The sequence below is a fragment of the Protopterus annectens genome, chromosome 6.part0, assembly GCF_019279795.1.
Source record: "Protopterus annectens isolate FY-2018-M chromosome 6.part0, PAN1.0, whole genome shotgun sequence".
NCBI classification, from domain to species: domain Eukaryota; kingdom Metazoa; phylum Chordata; order Ceratodontiformes; family Protopteridae; genus Protopterus; species Protopterus annectens.
Genome location: NC_056737.1, coordinates 1,660,558,509 through 1,660,573,091, shown reverse-complemented (window position 1 = coordinate 1,660,573,091; position 14,583 = coordinate 1,660,558,509). Strand labels below are relative to the sequence as shown.

General features: G+C 37.6%; 1 protein-coding gene across 1 annotated transcript in view; it reads right to left on the bottom strand.

The window, feature by feature from the left end:
* PLEKHH2 (pleckstrin homology, MyTH4 and FERM domain containing H2) overlaps positions 1 to 14,583 on the bottom strand; it is a 1,501,506-nt gene that overhangs the window by 70,477 nt on the left and 1,416,446 nt on the right. The window lies entirely within an intron of this gene.

Genomic DNA, 14,583 nt, shown 5'->3' with positions numbered 1-14,583 from the left:
AAAACATACAAGTATTGTCCAAAAATCACATGTACAATGGGAGAAATAGGGTGAATTAAAAACGTTTTCTCCCATTGTAACATGACTATATTAGCACAGGTCCCCCCACAAGACGGACCCACTGAGACGCCTTCAGTTTGCAAAAAGTACTCTTTATCAAACAGGATAAAGTTGTTATGTAACACAATACTTAATAGATGTTCAAATGTGTTTATTTTTACCTGTGACATATCCTTTTCTAAGAGATATTCACAAAACCATTCTAACCCTATATTATGGGGTATGACAGTATAAAGCTCTTTTACATCGATGGTAATAAAATAACCACTTTCACTACAATTTAATAAATTTATTCTCTTTAGAAAATCCCATGAGTTTTTGCATAAACAATTCTCTTCTGAGACAAAGCTCTTAAGTCTGACATCCAAGAACTTTGCTATAGGTTGTATGATTGAACCACGGGCGTCTACAATGGGTCTAATGGGGGGATTTTTTAAATCTTTATGTAGTTTAGGTAATCCAAACATACAAGCAACCTTGGGTGGGGTACTAACATAAAATTTAGTTCTTCTATAGAAATACTACCTTCAATAAAAAGGTAATTTATTTCATTTTTATTTTCCTCAATGCACCATTAAATTCATTTAGTGAAACTTTTTTATATGAACTACTTTCCAATATATCTTTCATTTTTATGTTGTAAAGTTCTATACTCAATGGCAATCCCATCCCCCTTGTCTGGTTTCATAATCCTAATTGCCCTATTACATTGAACTGATCTAAGCAATTAATTTTCTTCTCTAGATAGATTATAGGATACATTCATAGGATTATTTTCTAAACTACGAAGATCTGTCTCACAGAGATTTTCAAACAACTGCAGGGAGGGATGTGTAGGGGGAATTATAGGTGCTAGACACATATAAGGGATTTATTGTGTATTCCACATTGTGAAACAACAAGTTTAGGTTCAACTTTCTGACATAATTTCAGGTCTACTAATGTCTTACATTCAATTTTTGCTCAGGTACAAATGAAAGAACTTTAGAAAAAATATCACATAAATGCTGACCAACAAATACACCAGAATAGTTGAACACTTTAAAGTCTTTAGTGGAATTTTCATGAATCACTGGGTAAGGCCTAGAAGTTATTTCCAGGCATAACTCCTCCCTCTGTAATTCCCTCTCGTATTCCCCCTCTGGTGGCTGTAGTTGCCTGTCCCTCCCCAATTCGATTGAGGGGCTTTCTGTTGAATTAAGCCCTGGTTGTTCCTGGCTCTTGGGCCTTCTGAACACCTCAAAGGTGGAAACTCTTCTTGTTGGTCTAAAAAATCATGATTACAGTCATTTTTAATAGGTGCAGGATTATTCCTGTACCTACTGCCCCATACTTGCGATCGTGGTGGTTCTGGATAGGCAGAATTATTAGCATAATCCATTCTATCTCTATTACATTTTTTATTTTCCATTTTTTTATACTTTCCAGCTGGTTTTCAATGCTTCTAAAAATGCAGTTATATTCATATAAGTTGTTTATATGCAATACAGCACTAGAAATGATTTTGTCCAGATCTTCTGCTTCTTTACTTAAAGTTATAATATCAGCTTAATTACGCTTGATCACCAGCTCCATGTACTCAAAGCCATGGCAATCAAACATAGTTAGCAATTCTCTGAGAAAAGATGAGCTACAGACCAAGCTTGTAGGAAAACGCCACATACGAAGCCCTTTGGGCACTATTTTAAGGCGTAAGCATTCCTTAAAATACATATTGTCCATTTGAAGCTTCTTAATTTTTAAAAGTAAGCTCACTTTTGCAAGTTGTCAAAATAATTGTCACTTACAGTACTTGTTTCAATGTAGCACGAGAGACTTTTGTCCACATGCAGCCACTCATTAATATTAACTGCTTCATGTTTCAGTGCAGAACCATTTACTCTGCTAGAATTTCTGTCGTTAACATTATTATTCATTTCCCCTTGTTCCGATAAGGTTAATGGGCTGGAATTATCAATATTAAGACCATTTTGATGCCCAGAAATGAGACGTTGTGCTCTGCTACCTGCTTGAACACCGGGAGCGCGCACTTCCTGTTCAGTCGAGTAAGTAGCATGAACACTCAATTCCCTATGCCTTTGTTTGAGAATATCCAGCCGTTGGGTTAAAATGCCAAGTGAGCTATTCAGCTCAGCTAATGTTTGACTAAAAAGCTTCAGTGAATCTCCCTCCTCAGTGCCAGAAGCCATCAAACTTGTTGAAAAAGAGCACAAAGAAACCAAATAAGAAATCAGCACAAACGGAGCTGGAGAATCAGCTGATATTAGTCCAAATATTAAGTAGTAAAACAGTAAAGGTATTGCACAAGTTATTTATTCCAAAAAAAAACAGATCCACACAATGGCAAACAATCATAAGACATGCCCCCTTCCCTTACATATCTAATTTAAAACATTCTGGTATATACACATTCTGGCCCACAAAATGGGCATATGAGAAAATGTGGTTCATGTAATTACTCTGCTCATATACATTTGGGTAGTTCCCTTAACATTAATAATATAACAGTGAAAATGAATAATAAATGTTCATGTATTACAGAGAAAGTTCTGTATTATGCAGTTTGCACAAAATGTCCCTGTTTTTACATAGGTAAAACAGAGCGTAAGTTGAAGAGTACAATTTATGAACATGTAAGGGACATAAAAAACAAAAAGGAGACTAATGCTCTAGCCAGACATAATATAGAATACCCTGACCACATGTTTAAATTTATAATATTAGAAGTAATTACACAGGATGTAAGGGGTGGTCCATGGGCACTCATAGTAGAAAAGCAAGAAGCCTTATGGCAACTAAGAATAAATGCCCTACAATGGCCAGAGTTAAATGACTGTTTTTCACTTGCATGTTTTTTTAAAATTAAAAGCACTGAGGAGATGAATTATATAAGTGTTTTACACACATGAAGTTTGGATTTTATGTATTTCCTTGTTTATTTATCATTCTATTTAATATTTTAGCATTTAGGTTTTGACATTTGTATCTTTAAGGATGTTTTAAGTTAGATATGTAAGGGAAGGGGCTTGTCTTATGACTGTTTGCTATTTAAACTAGACTGGTTTTAATAATTAATTCATTCTGAAGACGTTCCTGATTGAGCAGGGACGAAAGCTTGTGCCATATTGTGTGGATCTGGTTTTTTTTTGGAATAAATAACTTGTTCAATACCTTTACTGTGGTACTACTAAATATTTGGACTAATATCAGCTAATATCAGCTGATTCTCCAGCTCCGTTTGTGCTGATTTCGTATTCCATTCTCATATTGACTTACTTCTTACAAAACTTTTGGCTACTTTATGACTAACACTATCTAGGGCTGTTGTTATTTTCCTTGAGGATCTGCATCCAAAATACCCACTTTTCCTTATTTCTTGAACCACCCAATTTCATCACTCCTTTCTACTTTAAATTTTAGCTTTATGCTTCTGTTATGTATACGAGCCTTAACTGTCTAACACTGAAATATCCCTTCAAATCTATTAATCCTAAACCGTCTTGTTCTATTAGAAGGTTCAACTTGGCCCTTGCCCTCTTCCAGATAAAATCCTTCAACTCTTTATGAATTACTATCCACAACTTCCCCTCTGGTTGATAAAAATATACCTGACCTGTGTATAAAACTAATTGGACTAAAACATTTTTACTGCTTGTATCTTGCTATCTATATCCATAAACAAATGTTTCCAGTTTCTCAGTGTTTGTATTATATTTTGTTTCGTCTCTTTCCACATATCCTTAATTGCCATAACAAATTCATTTTTAACCCACACTCTTAAATGTTTACTTGTATGTTTGCTGAACCAATTCATGTGTGGGAACATAGCTTACAGCTATAGCCTTTGTTTATGTTCATTAATTTTACATTCTGAAAAGAATTGAAACTGTCTCAGAATGTTCCACTACACTGAGAATTCCTTTGCTGGTTTTATCAAGTAGACAATAATATTGTCTGCCAATAAAGTCGATCTTTCTTGATTAAATAAGAAATATATCCTTGAATTTCTGAGTCCCTAAGTTTCTTTATGACTGACTCTAAATATATAGCAAAGAACAAAGGGGAAAGACGACACCCCTGTCTGGCTCCTGCATTCAGAGATAACCCATCAGAAAGTAATCCTCCCATTTTAATTTCTGCCTCTGATCCCTCAAATATAGTTCTAATTAACCTTATTATTGTATCAGGGAATGCAAATGCTTCCATTGCCTTACTCATAAAATCTCAGCTGACTCTATTGAATGCTTTCTCTGCATCAAGACCCACCAACAACAGCAGTATTTTCTTACATTCTGCTTCTCTCTGGATTATTGTTCTATTAGTTCTCAAATATTTGCCTCCCTTTCACATAAACAAACTGATACATATCTATTAATTTAGGCAACACTTTTGCCATTCTTTTAGCTAAAATAGACATAAGTGGTTTATAATCATGGTTTACAATTAAAATGGGCATATATGAAACTGGGTCTAATGGATCTTTACCATCTTTAAGTATCACAGCCACCACAACTTTCTTCCAGGATGCTGTTGCTTTTCCCCTTTTAAAAATACTGCTAAACAAAACTTTCCAGATCTTTATTACTTTCTTTCCTCTAAGCTTACAAACGTCCCCATGAATACCATAAATTCCTGGAGACTTTCCTGCAGACTGATTATATGTCACAGTTTTTTCTCATGTCCTCCTATCTTAACTGTTAATTGTTGAGCCTCATATGCCTCTCACCTTGGCATATTTAAGTCTTCCATAAATATTTCCATTTGTGCTTTTTCGTGATCCATATTTCACTGCTTTATACACATTTTCATAAACTTTCTGAAATATTTCTAATACCTATACAGAATCTCCAGTTATTTTTCTTGTTATAGGCTCCTAAATTTGGCAACAAGCCTTTCTACTTTCTGTTGCCTAAATTTTTATGCTAAAAGTTTTTGTGCTTTGGAGTTAGCAAAAACAGTATTTAACAGCAGTCTTTCTAAACTCATGCATTTTATTCAGGTGTGCACTTATTTTCTCTTTAACAATATGCAGTTGCATCTCTTCTTACTCTGTGAGATTCCCCTTATTCTGTAGTACTTTAACCTTTGTAAGCCCCTCTAAATGATTCTTACTTCTTTACCATGTTGATTTTGATCTTGTCAAATTCTTGACATGTGTGCAGTGGAATTATCATAAATTGACCCTTTTTCAAAAGATTCTACCTAAAAGATTAAAATAAAAACTGGGGACAATCCGATTGTTACATGATGTTGTCTGGTTTACTGAGTTTCCTTATATAAACTAAGAAGAAAGATCTCCTCACCATAGTGGACACATATTGTGCACATTGGTTGATTAGCTTTTTTTTCCATCCACTACAGGGAAGGCCTAACCCTTGCTAAGGTACTGCTTTCACTCAGTGCACTGAGGGTGTAGGCTGTTAGGACTTGGCACTCTTCCTTAGGACAGAAGCGAGGAGCACCAGATCAGAAAACAGACTTTTTTCTTTACTTTTTTTGCAAATCTTGAGCAGTGGCAGATTACTGAGGAGCACCAGGTGCCAAATGAGCTACAGCTCTGCTTGATATATTTTGTTTGATAAAAGCTTGTCTGGGAAAAACATCATCACAAAAGGATAGCAGATGTACAATGCAGATTTTTATTTTCTTGAGCTTAAAGCCCTTCCTGCAAATGATATGTGAGACATAAAGAACAGTTAACTTGCATCAACTCCATACAGAGATGACATCTGAGAATGGTACAAATTAAATACCTAAAGCATTACATTCAATGAGTTGATGAGACACAGTTTGTCCAGCCCACATGCTTACTCAAAGGGTAAAGAACATCTGTACCAGGTACCAGCATACTTCTCAATTGTACAGATTTTCGCAAAATGTCCATATTTTTGCCACATACTTTTGGTCTGCTCCTTATAAAATTTAAAGTTTTCAGGCAAATCCCGCCTTTGTCCCCCCGCCCCCCCCCCCCCAATTATATGTGTCTTTGGCCAGATTTCTTGTGCTAAAAGGTTGACAGGTATGGTTACCAGATTTGGTACTGTGTGACAAGCTTACAGAGGCTGATGACAAAACAAAATTTTGAGGAGCTTTCATTATGGTACTACACCTTTGGAACTGTTTGACAGTCTGGGCATTTAGTTTTATATTATATTTTTGGGTCTACTTTATTCCCTCGAAAGCCGAATTGGTAGAATACAATTCGCACAACACATAATGAGTGAAAAGCGAGTATGTCGAATGCACTAAACCGCGAAAGTGGAAATATCGAATTTGCATAGTTGGCCCGTCTGTGGAATAGCTCCATAAGGTAAGTGTGCGATAGTTATGGACCTTAGGATTAGGGTGTGGGTTAAGGTAAGTGCATAGATAGGTAATGTATGTAAGGTTTAGTGTAGGGTTTTGTTAAGTGTATGTGTGAGGAATATTTAGTTTGTTTGGGTATAGCTCAGTAGGATAAGTATGTGGTAGTTACGGACCTTAGGGTAAGGGAGGGGTTAAGGATAGTGCATAGATAGTTGTGTGTGTAGGGTTAGAAGTAGGATTTTGTGCTTTACTTTAGGGTTAGAAGTAGGGTTTTGGTTAGTGTGTATGTGTTGTTTTTACTGTGTTTCGGTAGGTAGTATGTTGCAGTCAGTGGGGTTGGCCAACTATGAGAGTTCGAGATTTCGAATTTCGCGGTTTAGTGCGTTTGACGTATTTGCATTTCGATCATTATGGTTTGTGCGAATTGTATTCGACCAATTCGGCTTTCATAGGAATAAAGCAGACCCTTTACTTTGACGTGCCACAGGTAATACAACAGATGCACACTGATTTCTGACTGCCATCATTATTTCTAGCAAGGCTATGCCTTTTTTTAATTTTAACATTTTAAATGCTGTAGACATCACTTTCAGAAACAAATAAGTGATGGTTTTGGTTTTTGTATTACAAAATCAAAATATAGGTATCAATTTATTAATTATGTAGGCACACCATAAGAAAAAGTATATCTTTGTTATGAATTGACTCTGAGGAAATTTGGTTTAAGGATGATGAGAAAATATAACATAAGGTATTAACTTGAAAGCTAATAAATGGTTTGTGTCTTCGTTATTTTAAAAATATAGCAAACACAAACTTGGTCTTGTGCTACGAGTTAAAAAAAAAACTCAGCTGTAAAAGACATTTGCTTCAATCTAAATACTGCATTCCTTTAACTGTACAAGCCAAAGCTCTTGAATCTAAACCCATCACTGAATTTCAACTCATCACCTGTACTAATACCCCACCAAGCTAGTGGAATAATTTATTTGTTTTTGTCTTGGATCTTGGAATTGTGAGACAGTACATCACATAACTCCTAGCTCTAAGACAAAAATAAAGAAGATATTCCATTAGCTCAGGCAGGCCACAGAGAAAACAATGGTGGGCTGGATTGTCTCCCACACTCCACAGGTCGGACAAGATTGGTTAAGACAGAGACTGTATTAATATATCATTTTCTGACTGTAGGGTAATGTCCAAGCCCTGACTGGTTACACAATACTGGGTGCATCCAAGGTAGGCACAGCTTAAGGAAGAAGGGTGGATGAGTTGGTAAGCAAGGATGAACTATTTAGGCATTAATGGATTTGTATAGATGCCCTCTAAATTTTTCTAAATTACAAAAAGGATGCAGAGAGCATGTGTTGGGTCCAGGAGCACTAGTAAATGGTAGAGTATTTTGTGTGTGTGACGGACAAAGGACAAGTGGTAAAGGCAGTCTCTTATGACCCAATTTGTCCAGAGTTGTTCATGAGCCAAGGTAAGTTTACAGGTGGGAAAAGGTGAATCAGTATGACAAATACATGTTGTTAACCAGGTAGAGTTCTCACAGCAGGGCCTGACACTATGGGGCAGGGTAGCAGATGTGCTTCTGTGACCTTATTTGTGTATTGTGTTCACGTATCAGTAGACAGATGCAGTGACCTTCAGGATGGTATCTCTTTCGCATTGTTAGCCTCTGTAAAGGTCATAAAAGTATCAGCTAAAACTCAGAGTAAAACAACACTGTGCTTGCAGCTCATATTTTCTCAAGAGAAATAAACAATTCTCACACACGTACATGCACGCACACACACACAAATGCACAAAGCTATGGAACTATTACCAGACAATAAAACACATTGTTACATAAAGAAATAAGTCTAGAAAGAAGACGCAATAGGAAGCCTCAGTGCAAAGTAAAACAATCAGTGCACAAACATAGCACAGCTAACATAAAGGATTTACACATTTCCAACAAATATCATAATTATGAGTGGCCAAACAACCTCTCTGTACCATCCAGTATATAACTGACAGGCATTAAGAACAAGCAACCTCTAGCTAAACCTAATGCTAGCTGGATAATAAGCATACACAACTAAAATACACTTTAACATGCCAGAAATGTGAAGTCACCACATCATTTACATTGCTTAATTTTCATATTCTGTCATTAAAATGGCATGCTGTGGTTTAACTAGCCAGTAAACCTTGTGCAACTCTTTTGGAGTTTGTTTTGGACTCTTCACTATTGTGCAGCTACCCTCTGGTAGCTACCTGCTCTTTTAAAGTGGTAAAAGACCATTATGTTTCCACTACAGAAAAAGCCCCCAACACCCAGTTCAGTAATTATTATATGCAGCAGCCTTTTAAACTTTATTTCACTGGTGGGTAAGTGTAAATCATGTTGCCTTTTACTGAATTATTCAAATACAGGAACAGACAAATTCTCTTAAGTCACCAAGTATAATTCATAATTAAAACACATAGTATTTTAATGGATAGGTCATTTGCGAGAACAAAAACAAATCATATAAAACATTTCATAAAATTTGAAAATACCATCAGTGTGTCTGAATGGGTGGGAGCAGAAGTTTTTTTTAGTTAAAAAAGGTCCATCTTATTCTATTCTGTTCTAGCTATTCTCCACTGCAGATTTTCTTTACTAAAGAATTATCCTCAAGCAAATGGGGGTGGGGGTGGGGTTCAAGAGCCAAGTTTCACATAGGGCATTGAGGGAACGTGCAAATTACCTTTACAGCCTTATATTGGCTTCACTGTAATATATTTGAACATTTACAACTTTGTAGATCAAATGCAATGGGACTCATTTGATCACTCACTATAGAATATACAACTTATGTTATTTCCTGCAAATATCTGCACAGTTCCAAGGAGTGGGAATAATGTCTGTACTTATTCAGTTTTTCTAGCCATTTCATAAACTGCAGTCATAATGTATGACTGGGACTCATGGGCAAGAGTTAAACACCAGAACAGTGACAGAATTTCAGGAGGTGATTGCGTGAAGTATCGGAGACGTAGTCAGATAATTGATAGGTAGGGGTTAATGTCTGCATAGTGAGCAAAAGACCAGATAAGAAAACCGAGGCACAATGGTAAATTATGAACAGCGATGTGCTAAGATAAGACAAGAGCAGTGATACAGCAGTGAGTAGTGCTAATTTGAGGGACCAAACAGCTAATACAGGCAAGCAAAGCAGAGCCAATGCAGTGATGTATAGCTGCAACAAGTGGCTGGACACCTTAGAAGGACAGCACAGTTGAGCACAGTGGCCAAAAGAAAGAACAATGTAGGTATACACACCAGACTGGCGATCCTGGTAAGCATATAAATGATGGCAGAACGGAGCAGAAAGAAAATTAGGAAAGGAGAGAATAACTAACTGAGGTAAACACAGAAGGATAACTATAAGGCATAAATGCTAGAGGGGGAAGGAAGGGTGTTATTTTTGGAGAAAGACAGCACCTTTTAATTGCAACAAAAGAAGGGAAGGTAGAGATGGTGTTGAGGGACATCTGTGGGTGGGATATATATATATAGAGAGGGGAGTAGCAGAGGCAGATAAATGAACATGGTACACAGATACTGACAGAAAGAGAGGTATACACACAACAGGTGCGGAGAATAATGGAGGTACACATACCTACAGGGGCTGGACAATGAACAAGGAATGGTGAATGACACACAAGGGAGGGAGAACAGAATGAAAGTGAATAGGGTAGAATACTGGCACTGCTGGATGCCACACTGGCCCAGAAGGCAACAAGCCACCCTTCTCATCTCTCATCTTTCCTTGGTGGTGGACGTTAGCTGCTAGCTGAACCTCTAGACACTCAGTGGGAGGGAACTGATGATCACATAACCCCACCAGTAATGTCAAGAGACACTCAACATTGTCAAGGCAGGTCCCAGTTGCCTTTGTACTATGGCAACAACCATTTTCTGCAACTGACACCAGAATACCAAAAGTAAGCCCTCCAGTCCAGGTCAGGACAGCTCTCCCCAGCCATCCAGAGAAACAGACAAGTTGGGCATCAATGAAATCACAAGGTCACCTCCAGCAGCTAAGAGACAGACCTGGTGACTCAATGCCAGAGGCACAACTGAATCTGCAGAAGGATGATACATGGGAATAAACTGTTACACAAATATGCTGCAAACACAATCACAGTTGTACAGTGAGCTAACACAGAAGACACAGACACCCTGCTGTTAGCAAAGGTGCTCCTGTCTTCTGTGAGACTCTGCCATATCCATCTGATGCTCTTCTGCAGCTGCAAAACTAATTATGTACACAGTACAAGACAATCACAGTACTCAAAAAATAAATGCTTACACCACGTCTCTTCCTCACTCAGCTAGACCAGGGGGGCCCACCTCAGATAATCATAATAATAACAGTACTGCTCTCAAGAATAGGTAATGCTAGTTGCATCATTCAACATCCGATCTACTTTGCACCAGGTATCCATCATCTCCACAGGGCCATTATTCAGGCCTAGCAGGTGCTCCTTAAGCTCTCTGTAAAGGAATAACAGGAAAATCCTGTTCTCTCTCTCTGGGACACCATTTAGGAGCCCTGCATTTCACAGGTGCTGGGGCAGCCTTGGCTACTCAGTAAACCCACTCAAAAGGAATGTGCACAAATACATCTATGAATCTGTATTGCAATGCAGTGCTACTCCATAGCACTTTGTGTGTAGACATGCTATATACACAAGTATACTTTCTACACAATTCATGTGATGTGCAATGGTTAAGTTGATATGGGTTCCGCATTGCTCACAGGCAGCTATTCACAAACAGTGGCATCATCTGGAGTTATTAACATAATTGCCACCCTAACTGCCCCTTGTTAGTGTTATATAATACACTGTCACCATTTTGTCTAACACTGCTTACAACCGTACTACTGCAATGCAGGTAAATTTGAGTAAAACCTTTGTGCATGAAGAGCTTCGCAGAGTTAAAGAAGTTGTTTTTTCTACAGTTTACAGGAGTCTAGAGGTGCGAGTTGGTAGATAATTTATTCTGTAATCAAAATTTCTCTAAATAGCTTATACAAAAACATTTTAATGCTAATTCCTAAAGCCTATTTGGATTAGTAAATATTTCTTTTGCAACAAAATATGCAACCATTTATAGATATCATATTTATGTAAGCATGTCAGGCACTGTCCATTTAATATCATTGTGAAACCCCATTTCACAGAATAAGTCACCACAGGGAGTCAGGAATAGCTGCTGATTCAAATGGGGTGGTCGGTATGTGAGAAAGTTTTAGAATAGTGTGTGTGTGTGTGTGTGTGTGTGTGTGTGTGTGTGTGTGTGTGTGTGTGTGTGTGTGTGTGTGTGTATGTTGTATCTTTAAGAAGCGTTTCAAAGACAGCACATGCATACAACTAGCAAGCACGTGCTAGCTTCAGTGCCATTTTGAGAGTGCAGCCAGAGAGTGAGCATGTATGGGTGTAATAGCTAGTTTGTTTATAAGTTTCTCTAAGTTAAAGTTATTAAGCCTTAATCCTGATGGGTTTGTACATAATAAAGCTGCGTGAACAGAACCCATAAATGCTCATCTGTTTCATCCTGACTGGAAGAGTGACATGGTGTCAGAACCAGAATTCCAGAGACTGCTTTTCAGAGCTACGAGGTGCAGAATTAACAGTGAAGGTAAACTAAATGAACCCAGCACAAAAAAGGGTCAGAAATGAACCAAAGGTAATGAAAACTTGCACAAGCAATTTATTTATTAAAATAAATAAATAAAATGGAGCAGTACAAGGGCATAAACTGCATTATTAAACAAGTGAGAGGCACAGAAAAGTTTATTAATCAAACAAAATGTTTAATTAAGATATTTGATAAAATGATTATCAGAAAAGCATATAAGGGGTTTAGAATTACCTCAGAATTGCAAAAGGAGCATGTTTAGAGTAAAAAAAGCACAAGAAAAGTTTAATGGGCATGATAAAGAGTAAATGAGCAAAACAAATATAATAAAGGGCAAAAAGGGCACATTAAACATAAAAAAGCAAGATCACTGCATGTTTTTTGGCATAAACTACTGTTTTGCATTGATTGAAGCTTTTCAGGGTATAACTATAGAGTTATTTGAAGTATCTCAAAGTGTGTAAAAGTGCATACAGTGTGTGCTTATTACTGTGCATTTATTCCAAAGAGTTTATTTGTGTGCAAAGTGCAACTATTTCACAAAGTGCAGTCAAAATACAGCCATTTTGAAAATGTTCTTGTGCTGGATGTGTCTATTCGCACAGTGTAAAGAGTTATTTAGCAAAGTACAGCCATTCTGGGAAATTTTCAGTGTACTGTGTACTGTTTATTCACAAAGTGCAATGACTTTGAAATGTTTCTTACTCTGATCTTCTTCTGCCCAGTTTATTTGCACAGTAATTTCAAGAGTATTCTTGTGCCCAGGAGACCTATTTTGCAAATTCAGTTATTCAGAGGCTTGTTATACTATTGGGCATAGTTACAAATGTTGTTGTTGTTGTTGTGTCTTTTGGCTTTTCCCGGTTAGGGATCGCCACAGCGCAACTCTGGTCCGCTAATGATTGGTAGTTGATTTTTACGTGCCGAGTTACCAGCCCTGATGCACAACCTTCAACTAAGGTACACCCTTTCGCGCATATCATCACGCAGAAGACGCTCTAGCTGTGAATCGAACTGGAGAGCGTCTTACTGTGAGGCGACAACACTACCGCAGCACCACCACCACGGTCTGGCATAGTTACAAATATTGCCTTAAATTTCTGGCATATGTGTATGTGTGTGTGTGTTCCTGCATACTTGCAAAAGCTTTCACTGGTATGTGTTAATATGGCAGAGGCATTTCGAAAACAGGACCACTTGTATTTGATCAAAATATTGCAGAGAACTGGAGAATATTTGAGCAAGAGTACGATATTTTTATACAAGCAGCCTAATCTGACAAAGATGCATGCACCAGGGCATTTATTTTGCTAAACCTAGATGGGTCAGAGTCCACTGAAGGACAGTGTTCATTTGTGTATGCACCAGCAATATATGATGGAGAAGGTGAAAACCGTTGTATTGTTGCACAGGCTGACTCAAGGAAAGACCCAGAGTGTTTGAAACGCAATTTCAGGGAAATGTGCAACCCCCAGATAAATGTTACATTAGACAGGCATTTGTTTTACACAAGAGATCAAAAACAAGGAGAAACTTTTGCAGCTTATGTTACTGACTTGAGAAACAAAGCTGAAACGTGTAGGTTTGGTGACTTGAGAGATGAGTTAATAAAGGGCAGGCTCATGTTTGGTATTAATAGTGCTACAGTGAGAAAGATTTTGCTTTGTGACAGTGATTTAACACTGAGCAAAGCTACTGAGATTTGTCAAATCCATGAAGTTACAGAAAGGCACACAAGTATGCTTGTAAATGATAGCATGGTTTCAGCAGGCAAATGTGGACAGCATGCAACACATGGCTAGCAGAAGCAGGCCTAAGCACGTGGCAGCTGCAAACCCTGCAGGTTTTCCAGGGAGACCCATAGTTTTCCAGCAAGTTCTAAGAGAAGGACATGCTCAGTGCAGTACAAGGGTGAGTCAGAAAAACCCAAATCAAGCTTTATTGTTAACTGTCACAATTGTGGTGCCAATCATGAGTCTAAAAGAGAAAAATACTTACCATTTGGTCAGCAATGCCACAAGTGTAATAAACTGAACCATTTTCAAAAGTTTTGCAAATCAAGTAAACCTCACAGAGTTATAAAGAAAGGTCACTTAAAAAAGCAAGTTGATCATATAGGGAGCTGCAACCCTACTTTCTACATAGATGGTGTCAGTAATTGGTAAAAAAGTTGATGCAGTAAATTTGTTGGCAAAGAACAAAATGTTTTGTACTGCCCAGATCAATGGTAAATCCACCGAGCTGAATGCAGACACTGGTTCAAAGTGTGTTATGTCAGCAGATACATTTTCTAAGGTGAGTGCTGGTGAGCAACTTAATGTGGCCAGTTGTGTGAAACTTGTTGCTTATGGAGGTTAATAAATTCAAACTGAAGGCTCAGTACTGCTTTCTTGTTATTTGGCTAGGAACTGCTACAGCTTACTATTCTATGTAGTCCATAGAGCTGTGCAGTCATTGTTGGGTCTCAGAGACAGTTTGAGAATGAATCTGATTTCCTTTACCAAAGAAGTTTATCATATAAGCACATATCCCAGTTC